Source organism: Chiloscyllium plagiosum, unplaced genomic scaffold (assembly GCF_037043375.1).
Source record: "Chiloscyllium plagiosum isolate Xiang-an unplaced genomic scaffold, Cpla_swu_hap1 HiC_scaffold_4, whole genome shotgun sequence".
Lineage (NCBI taxonomy): Eukaryota > Metazoa > Chordata > Chondrichthyes > Orectolobiformes > Hemiscylliidae > Chiloscyllium > Chiloscyllium plagiosum.
This window is the reverse complement of record NW_028270142.1, coordinates 117,891,040-117,912,272: the sequence shown is the minus strand read 5'-3', so window position 1 is coordinate 117,912,272 and position 21,233 is coordinate 117,891,040. Positions and strand designations below refer to the sequence as shown.

The 21,233-nt window shown below is 40.2% G+C and overlaps 1 long non-coding RNA gene across 1 annotated transcript; it reads left to right on the top strand.

The window, feature by feature from the left end:
• Positions 1 to 9,733: 9,733 nt before the first annotated feature.
• LOC148150473 (uncharacterized) lies at positions 9,734 to 20,996 on the top strand. Its single transcript, XR_015756859.1, has 3 exons — positions 9,734 to 9,854; positions 19,517 to 19,674; positions 20,794 to 20,996. It is a non-coding gene; the product is annotated as an uncharacterized LOC148150473 (long non-coding RNA).
• Positions 20,997 to 21,233: the final 237 nt, after the last annotated feature.

The following is a 21,233-nucleotide window of genomic DNA, read 5'->3' as shown; positions in this document are numbered from 1 at the left end:
GGGTTTTTAGCTCTGGCAGAACAACATTGCACAGGAAGTGTCAACTGCTTTTCTTCATTCATGGATTTGGGGCTTCACTGGCTAGGCCAATATTTCATGGGCACTTCTAATGGAGTCTAATGCTAAGACTCAAACCAGCGGACAGTTTTCCACCAGATTCACATTGACTCCAGTTTTGCCAGAGATCCTTGATGTCATAACTTGGTTGAATGCTGCTTTGGTGTCAAAGGAAGTTATTGTCACCTCACTAATGGAATTCAGCTATTTTGATTCCGAAGTGGGAGAATTTTCACTAAACCAAGGCTTGAATTATCAAACACACTAAAGGGTGGCAAAAAAGAGGTAAGAAATGCATCAGCCAGTCAAGAGAGATAGGGGATTGGTTTATTGAAAAGATTATCAGGTGCTAAAGTGTAATGGTGATACAAAAAAATGATTCACACGTAGTTATAGATAACCAATAAATTTAATTAGTTTTTTTCTAATTAGATTCCCTACAGTGTGGAAACAGGCCCTTTGGGCCAACCATTCCACACCGACCCTCCGAAGAGTAACCCACCCAGACCCATTTCTCTCCTACTAATGCACCTGACACTATGGACAATTTTAGCACGGTCAAGCCACCTAACCTGCACATCTTTGGACTGTGGGAGGAAACCGGAGCAAACTCACGCAGACACGGGGAGAATGTGCAAACTCCACACAGACAGTCGCCAGAGGCTGGAATCGAACCTGGGACCCTGGTGCTGTGAGGCAGCAGTGCTAACCACTGACCCACGGTGCCACCCAATGCAATAAAAATAAAATTTAAAATAACAGAAGAATTACAGAATTATGAACATTTCAATATACAAGTAGTTAGCAAAGTAATCATAGTTCCAGAAGGCTGCTCCTTCATTAAAGAGAGATGATTGGTGGCCAGTTTTACCTGAGGGTCACTACATCTCAGGAAGTGGTGAGGTGCACCTTCTTTAGCAAATTTGTTAAGGGTACAACAACAGTGCTGAAGCTTAGCATAAACTGGTGATGAAATCTACTCATGTCGTCATTACTTCCTCTCATATACGCAGACCAAAACCCACATTGTGACTTTAGCTGGTATAGGTATTGAACCCACACTACTGCTGTCATTCTGGATTACAAACTAGCCATCCAGCAACTGAGCCAACCAATGCCATTAGCCAGGCCACTTGTAGAATATTGTGTACAATTCTGGTCACCACGCTATAGGAAGGATGCTGTTGAACTAGAATGGGTACAAAAAAAAATCACAAGAATGTTGCTGGAACTGGAGGTTCCTGATAAACGTTACTTCCTCCCGAGATGTGGTTACCCTCAGGTAAAACTCACCACCATTTCGGTTTAATGAGGGAGCAGCCTTTGGAACTATGATTATCTTGCTCACTACTTATAAATTGAAATGTTCATAATTCTGTAATCCTTTTATTATTTTAAATTTAAATTTTATTTTGATTATCTATAGTTATATATGAATTTTCTTTGTATCATCATTACAATTTAGCACTTGATAATCTTTTCGATAAACCAATCCGCTATCTCTCTTGACTGGCTGATGCATTTCTTATGTGTTTTTTGCCATTTTTTTAGTGTGTTGAAAGCACTCCCACTTTGGAATCAAAATAGCTGAATTATAAGGAGAAGCTGGATTAGCTAGGACTTTTTTCTCTGGAGGGTCAGAAGCTGAAAGGTGACCTTATACTGGTTTATAAAATCTTGAAGGATACAGATAAGGTAAATAGCCAAAGTCTTTTCCAAGGGTAGGATAGTCCAAACGAGAAGGCATAGATTTAAGGTGAGAATGGAAAGATTTAATAGGTACTGGAGGGGCAACTTTTTCACACAGAGGATGGTGTGTGTATGGAATGAGCTTTCAGAGGAAGTGGTAGAGGTGGGTACAATTACAGCATTTAAAAGCATCTGAACAGGAATACGAAATGTTTAGAGGGATCTGGGCCAAAAGCAGGCCAATGGGACTAGTTCAGTCTAGAATAGAATAGAATGGCATTTGTTGTAATGTGTATTTTCACAAAAGAATACAGTGAAAAGTTTTATCAGTCACTATACCACTGTGCCTAAATTAATCACAGAAATCATAAACATGGAGCAAAAAAAGCAAAAGTTCATCATAACTCCATTAACGGCTCCTGGGTTCAGGGTATAGTGGCAAACCAGGCTGAAAACCATGCTGGGCTGAGACCTCAATACTAGGCCGAGACTATCTGCCATGCCGATGAGTCTTCCATGCCAGGACTAGACCTCCACACTGGGCCGTTGGAAGACCCAGAAGTCACCAAAGCAAGATGAGACCTCCATGCCAAGACGAGACCCCCACACTAGGACTTCTCCTCCACGCTAGACCATTGGAAGACCGACACATTGCCAAAGAAGACCTCTACGATGAGACGAGACCTCTATGCCAAGTCAAGAACACCTCTCCAGGCCAAGATCACCCCTTCCTTGAGAAGACAGCCAAACCGGGAAATCACCACACCAGGAGACCAACCTGTGAGGCGCCAGGCCTATACTGGCATTCCAGGCCAATGGAAGCCACCTCAGTGGGCCTTGGCTGCAAGAAGACACCTTCTTCAAAAGTTGCCATATGCAGGTTTCCATTACTGGCACAATAAGACTGAAATGTCTATTGCACTCGGTATTTTGTGTTTTAAGTGTCTACAGTACTTGTTATCAGATTGAGTTAATTATGTTTTCACTTGTTTAAATGTGTTTTATAAATGAGGGATTGGACTGATTTGTCGATTCACTCTACGTCTTATTTGTGGAACAGTATCTTTTCATCTTAATTCCATTGCAGGTCTATGTTCTTGCAGTTGTGGCAAGAGGTAGCAGTGGGAGATGAATTCAAGAGCTTTTCAGTGAAGTCCAGGCAGAGCTTTTTCTGCCTTTCAACAAAGGAACTCATTTTCAGCTGTTTGATTGTGCTCAAGTAATTTTGGTTTAGATTACCTAAGGTCAGTTACAATGCTTTTTCCTGAAAGCTTTCATTTTTATTAACATATTCTATAGTAAGTCCAGCATTCCAAATTGGTGCTATGTATTCAACAATGTAGTTTTTAATCAGAGTGAATAGCATTATGATCTCAGTTGGTATTATTAGACGAGTCAATTCCCAGCCTGAAATCTAGCTTAATAGATTGCTTTTTTTTTATTTCATAAAATACAATACAGTACGGCACAGGAGCAGGTATTTTAGCCCATCAAGCGTGCGCTGAATCCTAGTCCTTATTTAGACCAGCTAATTATTACCCATGTGCAGTACCTATACCTCTGTTTGCCTCATGTTCATGTGTCTATCAAGATATGCCTTAAACTTCACTAACTGCTTCCACCATTCCTACTGGCAGTACGTTCCAAGCACTCAGCACCCACATTTTCCCCACACTTCTTAACTAAACTTTACCCCTCTCAACTTGAACCTGTACCTCCTTGTAGTTAAGCTTTCCACCCTGGGAAAACATCTCTGACTATCCACTCTATCTATGCCTCTCAGAATTTGTAGACCTCTATCAGGTCACTCCTCAGCTTCTGTCTTTCTATTGAAAATAATCCAAGTTTATCCAACCTCTCTCATAACTAAAACCCTCCAGACCAGGCAACATCCTGGTACCTGCTCTGCACCCTCTCCAGAGCAGCCACATCCTTCTGGTAATGTGGCAACCAGAACTGCATGCAATATTCAAAATGAAGTTTAGTACAGCTGTAACATAACTTGCCTTCTTTCATATTCGATGCCCCACCCGATGAAAGCAAGCTTGCTGTATGCCTTCTTAACCACCTTATCCAATGAAATGCCACTTTCCAGAATCTGTGGATCTATATGCCCAGATCCCTCTGTATGTCAATGCTCCTAAGAGTTCTGACATTTTTTGGATAATTTGCACCTGAATTTGATCTTCCAAAGTGCATCATTTTACACTTATCTGGATTAAATTCCATCTGCCATTTTTCTGCCCAAATCTGCAATCTATCTATACCCTGCTGTATCCTATGACAATTCGCCTCATTATCTGCAACTCCACCAATTTTGGTATCATCCGTAAACTTACTATTCAGACCATCTACATTTTCCTCCAGATCATTTATATATATTGCAAACAATAAAGGTCCCAGCACTGATACCTGTGGAACACCACTAGTTACTGATCTCCTTTCTGAAAACCATTCTTTTACCACCACTCCTATGAACAAGCTAGTTTTGTATCCACCTCACCATAAGACTCGACTTTCTGCACTAGCCTGCCATGCATCTTACTAAAGCCTATTTAGATGACATTCACAGCTCTTCCCTCATCAATCTTGCTGGTCACCTCCTCAAAAAAACTCAATCAAGTTGATGAGACATGACCTTCCCTGCACAAACCCATGCTGTCTATCACTGATAGGTCCATTTGCTTCCAAATTGAAAAAATCCTGTCTTTCAGTATCTTCTCCAACAGCTTCCCCACCACTTTCCCATCATCAGTCTGTAATTACCTAGATTACCTTTGCTTCCCTTGTTAAACAAAAGAATAATAATAGCCTTTCTCCAGTCATAGAGTCATAGAGATGTACAACATGGAAACAGACCCTTTGGTCCAACCCATCCATGCCGACCAGATATTCCAACCCAATCTAGTCCCACCTGCCAGCACCTGGCCCATATCCCTCCAAACCCTTCCTATTCATATACCCATCCAAATGCCTTTTAAATATTGCAATTGTACCAGCCTCCACCACTTCCTCTGGCAGCTCATTCCATACACGTACCATCCTCTGTGTGAAAAAGTTGTCCCTTAGGTGTCTTTTATATTTTTTCCCTCTCACCCTAAACCTATGCCCTCTAGTTAGATTAGATTACTTTAGATTACTTACAGTGTGGAAACAGGCCCTTCGGCCCAGCAAGTCCACACCGACCCGCCGAAGCGCAACCCACCCATACCCCTATATTTACCCCTTCACCTAACACTACGGGCAATTTAGCATGGCCAGTTCACCTGACCTGCACATCTTTGGACTGTGGGGGGAAACCGGAGTACCCTGAGGAAACCCACACAGACACGAGGAGAATGTGCAAACTCCACACAGCCAGTCACCTGAGGCGGGAATTGAACCCGGGTCTCTGGCGCTGTGAGGCAGCAGTGCTAACCACTGTGCCACCGTGCGGCCCACCCCAGGACTCCCCGACCCCAGGGAAAAGACTTTGCCTATTTATCCTATCCATGCCCCTCATAATTTTGTAAAGCTCTATAAGGTCACCCCTCAGCCTCTGGCCAAAGAGGATGCAAAGATATTTGTTAAGGTCTCAGCTATTTCCTGTCTCGCCTCCCAGACTATCTTGGGTTCGCTTCTGTCTGTTCCTGGGGACTTGCCTACCTTACATATTTTAAGACACCCAACACTTCATCCTTCATTATGTCGACCTGCCTGAAAGTATTCACACATCTTTCCCAAACCTCAACATCCCTCACTTCTCTCTCTTTGGTGAATATTGATATAAAGTACTTCTTAAGGATCTTACCTATTTCCTCTGGCTCCAAACATAACCTTTATCCTTGAGTGGGTCTATTTTTTCCCTAGTTACCCTCTATCTCATAATATATGGATAAAATGCATATTCTCCTTAACCCTTATGGAGTGGTCTTTCACAGTAACATAAACACAGAATATTGTGGATTTAATTTTAACAATAAAGCAGAAGATTATTAAGCAACAGAAAAGAAGATAAAATAGAATAAACCTAGTTATCTATATATAACACAATTCAAAAGACTTTGAAACATAGATAAAAAAACAACCCTTCTATCCCAAAACCATCACTCAGATCCTGGAGAGATTTCACTTTTTCGTCACAACCATAGGTTTTAACTTAACTGTTTATTTTGGTAACTTCTTTCTTATTCAGGCACACAACTGTGTTTTGACTTTTTCAGCTTCCTATAATTCCCCTGGGTACTAACCAAACACTTTTGGGCTGGAATTTTCACACTGAAACAATTACACTGCAGTGACCTATTTCCCAATAGTTCTGAAGTATCTTTTTAATCAGGAGAAACTGTTTTAGACATTCAATTTCCAACAGAAACTCTGTGAACTGAATACAAAAGCTCCCCAAGCTTTACCCTAAGCAAAAAACAACCTGATCCTTCTAAAGTGAAAGCAATCTAATGCTCTCCAATGTTTACTCTGTCTGCTCATAAAATTCTTCCAGTGTAAACAAATTCTCAATATCATCCCAGAGGCTCACTCTCCACACTAGTTTGAAAAGAAATTATGACTGCAGAAATATTAGCAAATTAAGTATGAAACCCCTTCATACCCACAGATTGAAACCATTATGTCACTAGTTCAAAATCCAAATGGTTAACTAATTGATTTTACAATATAATAAATCACACAACTTACATGACATCTTCCTCCCAAAGAAGGCGGAAAAAGTGCATTTAAAATGCATTTCCATTACCCTTCAAAAAGTACATTACAGCAGTACATATTTACAGTATAAATTAACAGCAGTACATATTGATATTAAACATACAATGAGTTACACAACAATCATACTTTACATAAGTCTCTGGGTGCCACAGAAATCAATGCCCTCTATATGTGCTCTGAATAAAGCATCCACTTTCATAATTTCTTTTCTAGGTCTCAACGATTTTCAATTTATAAGAGTGGAAAATTAAGCTCCATTAAAATAATTCATAAGTTCGTGGCCCCCCAAAGTTTTCCAAGGAAGTCAAAGTTTTATTTGTGGTAAATGGTAGTTTTTTCATGCAGTTGTTAATGTGTATTTCAAAATGATATACAGCGAACACAAGACCCAAAGTCTCCTTCTCAACCAATGAATATTTTTGCTGACATGTAATCAATTTCTTTGGAAAATAACTGACAGGCCCTTTTCTTGTCATCTTGCAGCTCTCACCAATGTCACTGGCACTAACACCCAATTTGAGTGGTTTCCCATAAACATGGTGCAACTAAAACTGCTATGGTTGTCAGCACAGCTTTCAAATTTTCAAAGACACAGTGACACTCTAATATCCATTCAAATTTCTGCCTTGCTTCATCAAATTTGTTAAAGGAACAGCAACAGTTTTGAAGCCTGGAACAGACTTGTGATAAAATCCACTCATGCCAACATTAACCTCCTGTCATAAACACAGACCAAAACCCACATATAACTAGTTCAAAAGCCAAACTCTAAAATAAATGATATTAAAATTATATATAAAGTACACCTTAGATAACAAAAGGTCAGTTTGAGATGGGCTGCGATGTTTGAAAAGACATAGTTTTCTATTTAGACTTTATGTATTTCATGCTCTTGGTAAATGCATTGGAGGTCACTATGAATCTAGATTCCAAATGCGTGCAATTTCAATGTTGTGTAAATTGTTGATGGGGTGTCAGGGGAATTGCACATGAAACACAATTCGGTTTTGAGCGTTCCAACTCATGTGTTTGTTTGACAGAGTGAATGCCACTTGCATGTGAGATGCACAGCCTTCATTATGACATTCTAAGAGTGTCAGATCCCCATATTTATAATGATTAGGCATGATGGTCTCAGTACAGGCATTGTTCAAAATTACTGAATATAAAACGTGGTCTAATTTGATTGCTTATACGACCTTTGCATGTAATTCAAATGGAAAGACTTGAGTGGTATTGAACAAATTGTCATCGATAGTTGAAGAAGTCCAAGATCCAGCATATACTTGACAAGCTCATTTGTAATTGACAGAGTCTGTGGATTGCAATGTTAGGACTGATGTGATCAAATGCATTGCTAAAACCAGCTAGCACTACAGTTGACGATGTTTGTTGTTTGTCATCAGGCGGATTGAAGAGATTCCCGAAGCATTGTACTGTAGATAATCCTTTTCTGTTATCAAACTGCTGATGGTCTAAATGTTTTATCATATTACCTCATTATCTACTTCACAATGGAGCTTTCAGCTAATTTGGCAAAATGACCAGGGAGAGTGATGAGGTATAAATTCTGTTTAGTAACTGGGTTGACTTTGGCACACGGTGTTTCTAGTGGTGTATTCAGATGTTTCTTTATTTGTTCTATTATTATTTGTGGTAAATGAACAGTGGATAACTTTATTTAAATTGAAATAGAAAGGAGCTAAGGCCATAATCCAGAAGAGCACCAAGGGTGAAAAGGAATATGCAACAGAGAAATAGTAAATAATTTGGTATGACCACTCTTAGGTTTTAGAATTTCGAAGATTGTAGGAGGAAAGGAAGAAGAAATAACTTTCAATTATGTAGTGTCATTTATAACCTCAGTTCTATTAATATTAGATATAATGTTTCAATGGTATGGATTAAGGCATACAAATTGACCAAAAGATTGGCAACACTTTTTGGTTCTTTGAATGGTTTAGTTTAAGATACAGGTTAATAAAATGCTTAGCTATAAAAGGCTCAGTATCATCAACAGTTTTGCCAGCGCTATTCAAATTCTGGAATTAAATTTCAACTCCAGCCAGAGAAATGTGAGCATATCTTTAAACATTCAGCAGTTTAAAAACATTCAAAACCTATCCACATTTTTGCAAAGAGCTGGAAGTTAGAAACCTGCAGGAGCCATAAAACGCTAAGCTTTCCTGAAAAAATATCAGCTGAGTTGGAAGTAGTGAAAACTATTGGAAGTGTGATGAAGAACAAACCGAGTCTAAACAAGATAAAAAATCCAAATCATTATCCCAGGATACAGTTGTCAATATTGAGCACCCACTGTAAACTGTGTCTCTAAGGGAAAGAGAAAAAAAAGTTGTATACAAAAGGAAAATTCTATGCATAGAAGTTTGAAGAATGCTTAAAATGTTGCCTTAAGCAAATAAACATTTGCATAATTGTTACAAATCAGGGAAAGCTCCAACACAATCTCTGAAAGGAAGGACACTCAATTGACTAATGAACATGAGAAGATTTGAGGCAGAACAGTTTGTTAAAAACGTGCTTAGAAGGAAAAAATATTTTTTATTGCTTAACTGAAATTATTGCTTCAAAATCTCAAATGAGCACAGTATCACTTAAATAGTGTAACAGGTCCAGAGAAGAAACAGAAAGGACATGACTCTGCTATGGCGCCAAATATGGCATGATAATCAGGGAGAAAGAAAAAAATAGTGCAAAAAGACAAGGTTTCTGCCAGGTCACTGGCCAGGAAAGGGAAAGCACCTCCCTACAATTTGGACTTGTCTTTGCAGAAACCCATGGCTGTATTTCATGTTTAATTAGATATGGAAGGAGTTAAATGCTTCTTTCTGGGGGTTAACAGTGGAATTTGAGGCTATGGGTGTGGCCTATAGTTCCAAGCACCTGGAGAATTCTAACTTTGATGAAGACTTACTTGCTAAACTTGTATTGAATATAATGCCTGGAAAAAAATGCATTAATAGTTTTTGTTTTCAAACAGTCATAATAATGCATCAAAATCTGATATAATTACTTGAAAATTTAATTGCAGAGTTTTTTTTAACAAAGGGCATACAATGAAGAGATAACTGCAAATGCAAATTTAGTGGAAGGTAATAGATGTGACGTTGGAGAAGCACATAAGGCCAGGTAGCATCTGAGAACCAGGAAAGTCAAAGTTTCAGAGCTGAAACCTTTTATTAGGAGTGGCAGGGGGAAGGAAGCCCAGAAGTATATAGAGGGGGCTGGGTGGGATTGTCTGAAGAGAAACCTTGGAATGTCACACCTGACAAGGGAGCTTCAAAAGAATGGAGTTAAAAATGAGAAATACTCTCTAAACTGAGCTGTATTTCCTGACAGTTATCTCAAGACTGGACATGATGGAAGAAACATCAGCAGACTGGGTAAGAGACGCATTTTATGTTTTCCCCTTTCAGGAATATAAAAGAACGGGGGTGAGAAAAGCCATTTCAGCCCTCATCTGTGTGTGAGTGGAACAGGTGAACTTGGCTGCCATTTATGCCAGTGGGCTAAGGTACTTGTATTTACTAGCTAAGATCAGAGTGCTAGAGGAAGATGGCTCAGTCAATGCAAAGGCACAGGTTCGAGGAACGGGCCAGACCTGCATCTCATACATCAACACCGACAATACCTCATGCCTGATAATTGACTGGAAAACTCGTTAATTCAATTGTGTCACCCATTGTCTCTCACAATGAGCTGGTGGCCAAGATAACTAGTACAATAACATTCTAATTTCTTGAGAAAATTTGCAGAGCGTTTTGTAGAATCGTGAAAAACTCTTCCAGGGCTTTCTCATTGTTGTACAGACTTGTTGTATATTTTGCACTTGAGTTTCCTTTGTGGGTGCAGTCAGTGATCATGATGCAAACAAAATTATGCTTATTTTGAGAGGTTTTCATTGAAACCATTCACATGTTGGCAAGAGGAACATTTGCCATCAACCAATGCAATCTGGTAGGGTTTTAGCACATAATTAAAAATAAACCTTTGGAACTTTAAAACATTGCCTTTACATGCTTATGGTTTGGAGATGCCAGTGTTGGACTGGGGTGTACAAAGTTAAAGATCACACAATACCAGGTTATAGTCCAACAGGTTTAATTGGAGGCACTAGCTTTCAGAGCACTGTTCCCCTGATGAAGGAGCGATGCTCCGAAAGCTAGTGCTTCCAATTAAACCTGTTGGACTATAACCTGGTGTTGTGTGATTTTTAACTTTACATACTTAAGAATGGTAATTTTGAGCAGTGCATTCATACAGGTGGAAATGGTTAATCAGAAAATAAAAGCATTTTGCACCAATGCCAATCCAAAGTCTATGAGTAACTTGTTTTTTAAATAACTGAAAATGACTTTTAAAGTCTCTACAATCCTTTGTTATTATATCGGTGCATATGAAACATGCCCATCAGAACTTGTGGGAACTAGTTAAATTTCACTGAGTTCCCTCAAAGACCCACCAACAAATGTAATTAGTGCAAACTGACAATAGCAATTAATTTAATCCATTTGGGACATGATCAGTTTTCTGGGTGTGTCAGCATCTAGCAGGATATGTTTTGAAAATAATGCAAAGAATTGCAGAGGCTTAATTTACACTGAATATATTTTTTTAAATTCTTTTGTGGGATGTGTGTGGGAATGTTGCTGACAAAGCCAGCTTTTGATGCCAATTTCTCATTGAGTAGTTTCCTATTTCAGAAGGCAGTTAAGAATGAACCATATTATTGTGGGCCTGGAGTCACATATAAGCCAGACCAGGTAAGAATAACAAATGTCTTTCCCTAAAGAGCATTGATAAAGCAGATGAATTTAAATTTCAATTGACGATTTAATGGTCACCATTACTGGTACTAGTTTTCAATTCCAAACTTGCTGCTGTGGTAGAATCTGAATCCATGACCCTAGAGCATAGGCCTCTCCGTTACTAGCCCAGTTACCATCATTTTGTACTGTCTCTCTTTGAAGTTGCACTTTCAGGCATATTGTATTGAAAGATAAAGCTCAACAATGTGAAGACTCAAATCACTTTAGATAAATCTGGGGAGATATTCAACTAAAATCTTTTGGGTCCATTATGATTTGGATCGAGACTGTAAAATTAAAATATTGTTCCAGGTGAGGCCATTACGTATGTTGCGATCTGGTTTTGGACCAGGATTTGTTTTGTTTAAAGCTGCCAAATTTGAAATCCTATGTACCTACACAAAGAATAAAGCCATAATGTTACCTTTTTGAACAAAAGGACGAAGTGTCTATGTTAGACTACATTGTAGAGAGACATGAGCTCCTCAGCCAAGTTGCAACCAACAACTGGTAATCTCTCAGTTATTCAATCTCTTTTCCTAAGATTGTATCCCACTGAGCTTCACAAGGCTGCACTCTGATCACGGGCATAATTTTAGCTCCCTAGGTGCTCTGAGCAGAATGCCATCATTCACCAACCATCTCATGGCCCAACTGAATAGAATCAAGCAAGGACAGCTCTTTGAAAACATGAAGTCACTTTTCTGACTCCATCTTTCTCACAGATAACCTGGCTATTGAACTACTATTCAGTGATCCTTGAACTATTCTGAGTGACCTCTGGAGACATTCTGATGGGGTTTTGCCTCTGTTCTTAGGTAAAATAAGGTGTTGCAACCATTGGAAGATTTTAAGCCCCAAATGTTACAATATTCACAACTGCCAGATTTCACAGTAGGCGGGAATACAGAAAAATCAACTTTATCACAATTCCCTACTGGCTGGTTATCTACGGGAGATTCAGAATCTCTTGTAAAAACATGAAAGAACTGTGGATGCTGTAAATCAGAACCAAAAACAGAAATTGCTGGAGAAGCTCAGCAGGTCTGGCAGCATCTGTGCAGAGAAATCAGAGTTAACATTTCAGGCTCAGTGACCATTCCTCAGAACTCAGATTTGATTTGATTTATTTATTGTCACGTGTACCTAAGTACAGTGAAAAGCTTTGTTTACGAACAGTACAGGCAGATCGTAGTAAGCAAGGACACACAGATCATAGGGTGAAAATAAAAACTTAGACAAAGGCATGCAGGTTACATCACACACGACATATGCTAGGCAAGATCAACATTAGCAAGATTAGCATCAAATCCGCAGATGATAGGATACAAATTATGGCTTTTAAAATTCATTCAAGTATTGGCTGAGCCAATATTTATTGTTCATCCTCGATATGGTGATGGTGGTGCTGAGCTGCTTTCTTGAATCATTGTAATCCATTTGGTGTAGGGTATTTCCATAATGTCACTCAGGAGTTCCAGGATTTTGACCCAGCAGCACAATTCTGGATGTCACACTGTAGGAAGGTTGTGAATACATTGGAGGCAATGCAGGAGAGATTTCCAAAGTTATTTCAGGGATGAGAAATTTCAGTAATGAGGATACTTTGCAGAGTTGGAACTGTTCTCCTTGGAGAGAACGAGGTTAAGAGGAGATCTGATCAAGGTTAAATAAAATATTGAGAGCACTAAGGGAGAAACTGTTCGCACTTGTAAAAGGATCAAAAGTTTCCAAAAACAGAAGTCGCTGGAAAAGCTCAGCAGGTCTGGCAGCATCTGGAAGAAAAATCACAGTTGACATTTTGGTTCCAGTGACTCTTCCTCAGAACTGAGGGCCACCAGACGTGAAACATTAACTATAATTTTTCTTCACAGATGCTGTCAGACCTGCTGAGCTTCTCCAGCAACTTCTGTTTTTGCTCCTGATTTACCGCATCCTTTCGATTTTTATCAACAACTTTAAAGATCCTTCAAGAACCACTGGAATTAGGGAGGATCCCAAAGGACTGGTAAATGGCTAATGTAATACACTGTTTAAAAAAGGAAGGAGTCAGAAGACAGGAAACTATAGTTTGGTTAGCCCTGACCTTAATCTTTATTAAGATTTTGGAGTCCATTATTAAGGTTGGGATTGCAGAGTACTTGGATGTGCAGGGTGACATAGGGTTGAGTCAGCATAGCTTCATGATGGGGAGGCGATGTCTGACAAATCTGTTAGAATTCTTTGAGGAGGTACAGGGCAACCTCTATTGTCCGAACGACATGGGCAGGGAGTATTTTGTTCTAATAATCACATGTTTGGATGACAGATTTGAAGGCCTGGGGAGTGAGCATGAGACCAGGTTGCAGTTCCCCTGGTGGCCGGTGGTGTCACGCGTTCCCCTTGCTACAGGCACGCCATGGCCCTGGATCTGGCTTCTCTCGCTCGGCAACTTCTCTTATTTAAGTTCTTATGTAATATGTAGCTATTATGTTACAACAAAGGATCTATCATACTTCAAGTGATACCGTGTAAGATGAAGCAGGAGATGTTTACGTCCTCAGGTCTCAAGCTTTATCGTTCTCACAGTTTACCCAAGCATCGGAATCTTGAGATCTTGTTCAGATAATCCGAACTTCGGATGATCAAGGACCAGACAATCAAGGTTGCTCTGTAATAAACAAGTTGGACAAAGGAGAGCCAGTGGATGAGATCTACTTGGATTTCCAGAAAGCCTTTGACAGAAGGCTGCTTAATAAGATAAGAGCCCATGTTGTTAGTTACAAGATACTGTCATGAATAGAGGACTGTCTGATTGGCAGAAGGCAGAGAACAGGGATACAAGTGTCTTCTTCAGGATAGCAGCTGGTGACTAAAGGAGTTCCACAGGGGTCAGTGTTTCCACCACAACTTTTCATGTTATATATTAACAATCTGGATAAAGGAACTAAGGGCATTGCTGCTAAATTTGCAGGCAAAACAAAGCTAGGCTGGGGGACAGGTATTGTTGAGGAAGCAGGGAGCTGCAGAAGTACTTGGACAGTCTAGGAGAGTGGGCAAAGAGTGGCAAATGGAGTACAAAGTGGGAAAATGTGAGGTACTTTAATAGAAAGAATAGAGGTGTTGGCTGTTTTCTAAATGGAGAAATACTTGGGACATCCAAAGCACAAAAGGACTTGGAGTCCTCATTCAAGATTCTCTTAAGGTTAACGTATAGATTCAATTAGCAGTTAGAAAGCTAAATGCATTGTTCACATTCAACTTGAGAGTATTAGAATATGAGAGCAAGGATGTACTGCTGAGGCTTTATAAGGTTGTGTTCCAAATGTATTTGAATTATTGTGAGCAGTTTTGAGCCCTTTATCTAAGGAAAGATGTGCTGGGCTTGGAGGGTTCCAAAGGAGGTTCACAAGAATGATCCTAGGAATGAAGGACTTGTCATATGAGGAGCAGTTGAGGACTCTGGGACTGTACTCGATGAAGTTTAGAAGGAATGAAAGGCGATCTGATTGAAACTTACAGAATACCGAGAGGCCTAGATTGGATGTATAGGAGATGCTTCCGTTAGTAGTGGAGACTAGGACCCCTTTAGAACTGAAATGAGAAGGAATTCCTTCAGCCAGAAGGTGATGAATTTGTCACAGATGGCTATGAGGCCCAAGTCACTGAGGCAGAGATAAATATGTTCTTGATGAATAAAGAGATTAAGGTTATGGGGAGAAGGCAGCAGAATAGGGTTGTAAAACATATCCTGAAGAAGGGCTTATGCCCAAAACGTCGATTCTCCTGTTCCTTGGATGCTGCCTGACCTGCTGCGCTTTTCCAGCAACACACTTTCAGCTTGCAAAACATATCAGCCATGATTGAATGGCAGAACAGACTCGATGGGCCGAATGGCCTAGTTCTGCTCCTACATCTTATGGTCTTAGTATCTTAATAATAGGCTAGCACAGATTTAAGCAATTTGCAAACGAAGTAAATGAAAGGTGAGATTTTCACATAATGAGTGGTTTTGTCTGGAATGCATTCCCTGAAAGAATGTAGACATGTTCAATTGAAGCATTCAGGATGGCATTGGATGGTTATTTAAATAAAAGTAATGTTTGAGGGTATGGGAAGAAGGCAGGAGAATACCTCTACGTGATCACGCTCAGTGGATAGCTGATGCGGACAAATAGGCTGAATGGTCTCCTTCTTCATCATAACACTTCCATAACTCTGTGGTCAGAGAGGGTCATCCACAGTAGAGAAGAAAACCCTTTTTTATTCCTGGCTCTCAAACACTTTGAGATAGATGCCTATAATGAGATAACACAGTCCATAAATGTTTGCAGAGATGTTTAAGATCCAGAATGTCAGATCATTCTGTTGAGTTTGTTCCTGCAACTATGTCAATTAAATGTCACCCAGATTGCTTGGAAATTGAATGTAATTGCAGATACTTTATTCACAAGTTAAAGAGATCCAGTTAGAACTGTAAAGATAAGATTGGCTAAGGTTAAGAATAATTATGTTTGTGTAAATGTGTTTGCTGTTTCTATCTTTAACTCTTTTTCACTCCATGTCATACAAGGTAGTAACATGAAGACAGATCGGAACATCAAAGCACTATAGATTTTTAAAAACACTTAATTCCAAAATGTAAGAAAGAGCAAAATATTGACTACAACTCTGCTGTAGAGTTAGGGGGGATATTAGGTCGGAGGGGATGTAGTTTGTCAGATGCTACCAAGGTAACAGAGAGTGTTGTGTCAGACTGGGAATGATGTCAGGGTGGAGTTGACAGGAATTGGCAGTGGTTGTAGTCGGGGCAGTCAGTTGTGTGCCTTGAGTTCGGTTTAATCGTTACCTAGGAGTTTAAGTAGATTTTTAATTATCTAATATTTATAGGTAAATTTGAAGCTGCAGTGAGTTGAAACCATCCTAAGTTTCTGACTTCACAGACACAGTCACAGGAGAGTTGCCAATAGGAAAATTCAATTTCCATGGAGTCAGATATCGGGGAGACCACCCCAGTAAGCAATTATAGTCTGCATTGCTTTACTGCCCAGGAATACCTCGGCCTTTTGGTGGAATCTTCCCAGTCCCTGAATGAAATAGGCCACAGTGGAAAAATAGGAAAATTGTGTGAGATGGCCAGCCAGAAACCTCACAGCGTTGAGAATAAAAGGTTGCATTTTCCAACAGCGAGGTGATTTTTTTTCTTAAAGATTCTAGAGAAGCCTATTGACATGTATTGACATCTCATTGTGAGAATCTTGCTCATTAATATGCAGCTTCCGATTCTTCCAGATGGTGAAAGTCCCCGACTTAAAAGTCAGAGCATTCACCTGGCAATGCGATTATCCCTCCTCCAGACCTCCACCTTAGTCTTCTGGCACCAAGATCTTGTGACAGTGTCCATGGACAGTGACTGCATCCACTCCACATCGACTGACATTTGCATCATATCAGTGTCACTGCAAAATCATTATGGCCCATCTCTGAATCACTTACAGTTCAGTTCTGTTAGAACACACCAACATCTCTCATTTGAAAGCTCATGCTAGGTCGCTTTGCACTTCGGGACAGCTCTTGTATTTATTAGATTGCATCATAGGGCTGCTCACTTGCTTTCTCAGTACTCACTGGATGTTCGCAGTAGTTTTGCCTTGCCTTTTGCATTGAATCCCGTCAGCTAGAGTTTTCAGGCTCACAGTACTATTGTTTTGCTGTTCAATGCAGACAGAAAAACAGGCAGCTTATCATGTTAGGCAGCAGTCATCAGTAAAGGAGATGAATATGTTGCTGTATGGCATCAATCTCACACCTACACCACGTGTCACCAACCATGCCCAGCAAACATACCACATGTGCTGCAAGCAAGCGGCCATGTCTCAAAGACTCAGTCAAGTCAAGGGAGTCACCTTTCAACCATAGGGTCTCAGTACAGCTTCCATTATCTATCTAGGGACCTGGGCGTAGTCAGTCATCCACTTGGGTGATCTCACTACAAACCTTCACAGTCCGGAGCTTGCAACCAGTCCAGGAAGTCATCTGGAGAGCTATATCCAAATCAGTCAGGGGTCTGCTCATTCATCATTCAGGATTGTCCATCTAAGTTGCTCAAAGTAGTGGGTCATGCTCAGTATTGTGTGTGAAAGCCCCAGGAATTCTGGGAGGTCTCAGCAATGCCAAATAAGTCTGTTTACGATGTGTGGGAGAATAGGATGAAAAGGACACCATAGGAGAGTGGTGCATGCTTAATGAGGTGAGTGCTTAATTGTGTGAGAAAACTCACTTGGCCTTCCAGAGAGAAACCCTCTGCGAAACTTGCCAGAAACAGCTGATCACTGGTAAGCTTCAACTGGGCTCTTTCTTTTCATTATAGAATCATAGATGAGGCCCTTCAGCCCATTGCATCTGAACCAACAAAAAAACGACTCTAATTCTGCAATAGTTCCATTTTGGCCTACAGTTTTAATTATGTTTCAGTCAAGTGCCTTGAGTTGCTTTATTGTGTTCAAGGTGATACATCAATGCAAGTTGTTTGATGTATAAATAAACCTTTTTTAGATACCTTCCATGAAGGGAGAAGTCAGATTAAAACAGATAATGGCAACATTTGTGGAGATAAGAAAGTTATTGTTTCAGAAAAATGATGCTTCAGGATAAGAAGGAAAAATCAGAAATGTGACAGATTTTAATCAAGTTAAAAAAAACAGCCAAATGATAAGGTTAGGAAGGGAAGAAAGGGACAAAAGGAATAGAGGCCTGAGATACCTTTTTTTGCATTTGCTATAATTTCTTTTAGACAAAAGATCTGGCTGGATTTTCCAAGGAGTGGCAATCTCCCTCAGAGACTTCCACTCTGTCCTTTTGCTTTCACAAGAGAGAGCACTGCATTTCTGAGTGGAGATTTCAATCAGGTCTCCCTCAGAAATGCAGGGTTGTACTTCCCACATAGGTGCAGAGTTGTCAGAGATAGGTAAACCATGGTCCCCTCTTTCAAAGTAGTCAGCTGCCATATTGCGAAGAATAACACAGCCACTGTCAAACAGTAAATATATCTGTGAGGTAGGGTGCAGGAAGGGTAGGATGTAGGGTGCCAGGCTGGATAGGGTGCCAGTTTGCAGCGTTGCAAGGCAGCTAAGTGATTGATGCAGTGTTTCGAACAGGCCAAGGTGATTGTGTGTAATTGTAGATGGTGGTTTGGAGGGGGGGTGTGTATTGCTGAGGCAGACCAGAGTTGGAGCAGGTAAAGGAGGAGAGTCAGAGAAGAAAGAAGCAGGTCTGGAATGGTGGTGGGGTATCAGCACCTTGGTGGGATTTGGGGAGGAGCAGGTGAAGGGGAGTTGATTCGAGAGACAGTGAAGGAAGGCACTGAACACTGGTGGGGTGAAGGGATGCTAGGTCTGGAGTGATGCAGGCTGTTTAGGTCCCAGGTTTGAATGCGGAGTTTCGTGGAGATAGGTTAGGACTTGTGGTGGGTGAAGGAAGGGGTTATGGATGTTTAAGGGGGAGGGTCAGGTCCAGAATAGAGGAGGGGCCAGGGTTTGGTTCAAGGGGGTGGAAGGAGAGTTGGTTGAAGGGAGATTGGGTCAGGAGTGGGAGAAAGGGATTTGGTTCCAGATCAGGGTAGGATAGTCGGATCCCGAGGATGACCTATGTGTGATTGGGAAATACTTAGTTGGAGGAGGGGAATGTGAAGTAAGTATAGGCCTATTGAACAATTACTCAGAAGTTAGACTGAGTATTTAATTATTTAATATTTACTGCATAATGATTTACTGAGTGTCATTATAATTCTCCAATTGAAATGGCGACTCTGGGGAGATAGGGGAATTGCCAGTGGAATTGCCAAGTGTATGAGAATTGCCATTGGAAAATGCAATTGAGCATTTCTGTCAGAGTCTGCTACGATGGAGATTCCACAGAGTTCCCACGCTCACCTCCTATTTACACTGGAATAACGATAGTCTGGTCTTTGGAAAATTGGCCCATGTTAACATTGTAGTGTAATCTAATTCCAGGCCATTGATTCCATTTGAAGGTTCATCTCAGATAGTACTGATGCTGTTAACCTCCAACGTGATCTGAAATCAAACCTCAGGTCTTTCCAACACTGCAAATAGGAGCTCAGGCAATTATAAGTCTAAGAATACCCTTACAAGATGGCGGTGGCAGAGTAGGCAGCATCTGGGCTCCCGAACCCAGGCTTGTCCTCTTCATCCACTTTTTCTTTTCTTTTCCTTTATTCCCCCTTCTTCTTTTTTCAGATTTTTTTTCAATTTTTCGCTTAAACTTATCTTCCGAAGAGACCTCTTCAGTAGAAAGATGCCTTCAATGGGATCTGGAGGGCTGTATCTTTACAGACAGCTTGGCTACAGAGTCAGCTGACCTGTGAAGTCTAAAGCAACACTCTATGTCAGAGAAGGTAAAGTTGGACTTACTTTATGTTTTTTATTTTATTTTAAGTTAATGAGAATGGTGCCAATTCTTGGTGAGTACTTTGCATTGAATACACATGACAATAAATTTAATTCAATTTAATTCAAATAACCTTTCATGTTTGCAGCTGAGATTGGTAACCCAACCTCCTACACTTAAAGCGAGTGAAATTTTAACTGTTTAGTTGATTGTTCAGCAACTTGTTAATTGTAAAATTTTTGAGCTAGTTAAAAGTTTTGACACTAGCTTAAATGATAAAAGAACTTAAAGGTTCAAGCAGACAGTACTGTGATTTGCATTGCAATTGGTCATTTATCTGAAGAATATGTTTGTTACATGTAACTGGAACTAATAAAGGAAAGCATGCATATTTATTATTCAGAATCAGTAACCATGGGACACAATCGTGCATCACTGTTGTAAGTTCCAAATTTTAAAATAAATATGCTCCATTATTCAGAATCAATCTGCTCCACATTTTGCATTAGTTCTGTTCCATTTTGCAGACAAAAAAACTTGCTCCATATTTTGTGACTGACAGCAAGCTCAGTTTAATCACAAGGGGGAAGCAGAGCAAGAAGTCATAGGCACCAGATGTTGTGAGCTGGAGTCAACAATTCAGTGTCAAACTCAGGATGTTGTCAGCCAACAAATCTGTCCTTTGAAGAACTGAAAAGGTTTGCTAGTGAGGTTACAATTCCAAATATAGTTTGAGCTGCAACGAATGACTGAATAACAACTCTCTTTGCTTCTCTAAATGGTAGTGCCTGACATCAAGGAGGAGTAAAACCACAATGAGTAAGAAATCATGACAAGAAAACTTATCCATAACTCTTTGCTCTCTTAAATCAAGACAAAGTTCACTTATATTTCAGTACAAAATGAATGGGGGGTTTCTTTTGCCTCTTTTAAACATATTGCCTTTCACTGAGATGCATTTGAAGTGATAGTTGAGATGATTCCAGATCCTTCTCCTCCTTTGTGGCCAATACAATAGTTCATTTCTCTAGGCAAGACCTGACTTCCTCTGAACCACACCATGACCTTATGTAGTGAATATTCTGGCAGACCATACGGTGAACAATGAATCCTTTTTACTTTTCAGATAAGCACCGGAAATGGTGCTGGATTCCAGCACAAACTCCAGGGCCTAGGTCTCCTGCTCTCTCGCAATGCTGATGGAAGTGACTTTGAATGGCCTTCTGTACTTTGAAATTATGCACCCAGCATCTTAGCCAGTTTTCTAGGCTTTCGGACATTTAACTTGCTTCAGAGGGCCACTGTCTGTGGCAGCCAGCCATCCTAGTAATGGCCAGAATGGTCGCAGCAGTTTGTGGAGGTTGTAACAAAATAGTGTAACCAGCTGCCTTGAGGAAAGCAGAAGAGGAGCAAGTTTATTTCCTTAGTTTTCAAATTGCAGAATGATGTAATTCCATAATCACTTCTGCTCTCACAATTATCGTAATGATGAAGCCAAGTTCAGAGCAAAATTTGTATATAGTATTACTGACAGGATGGTAACCTGAAGAAGGGCTTATGCCCGAA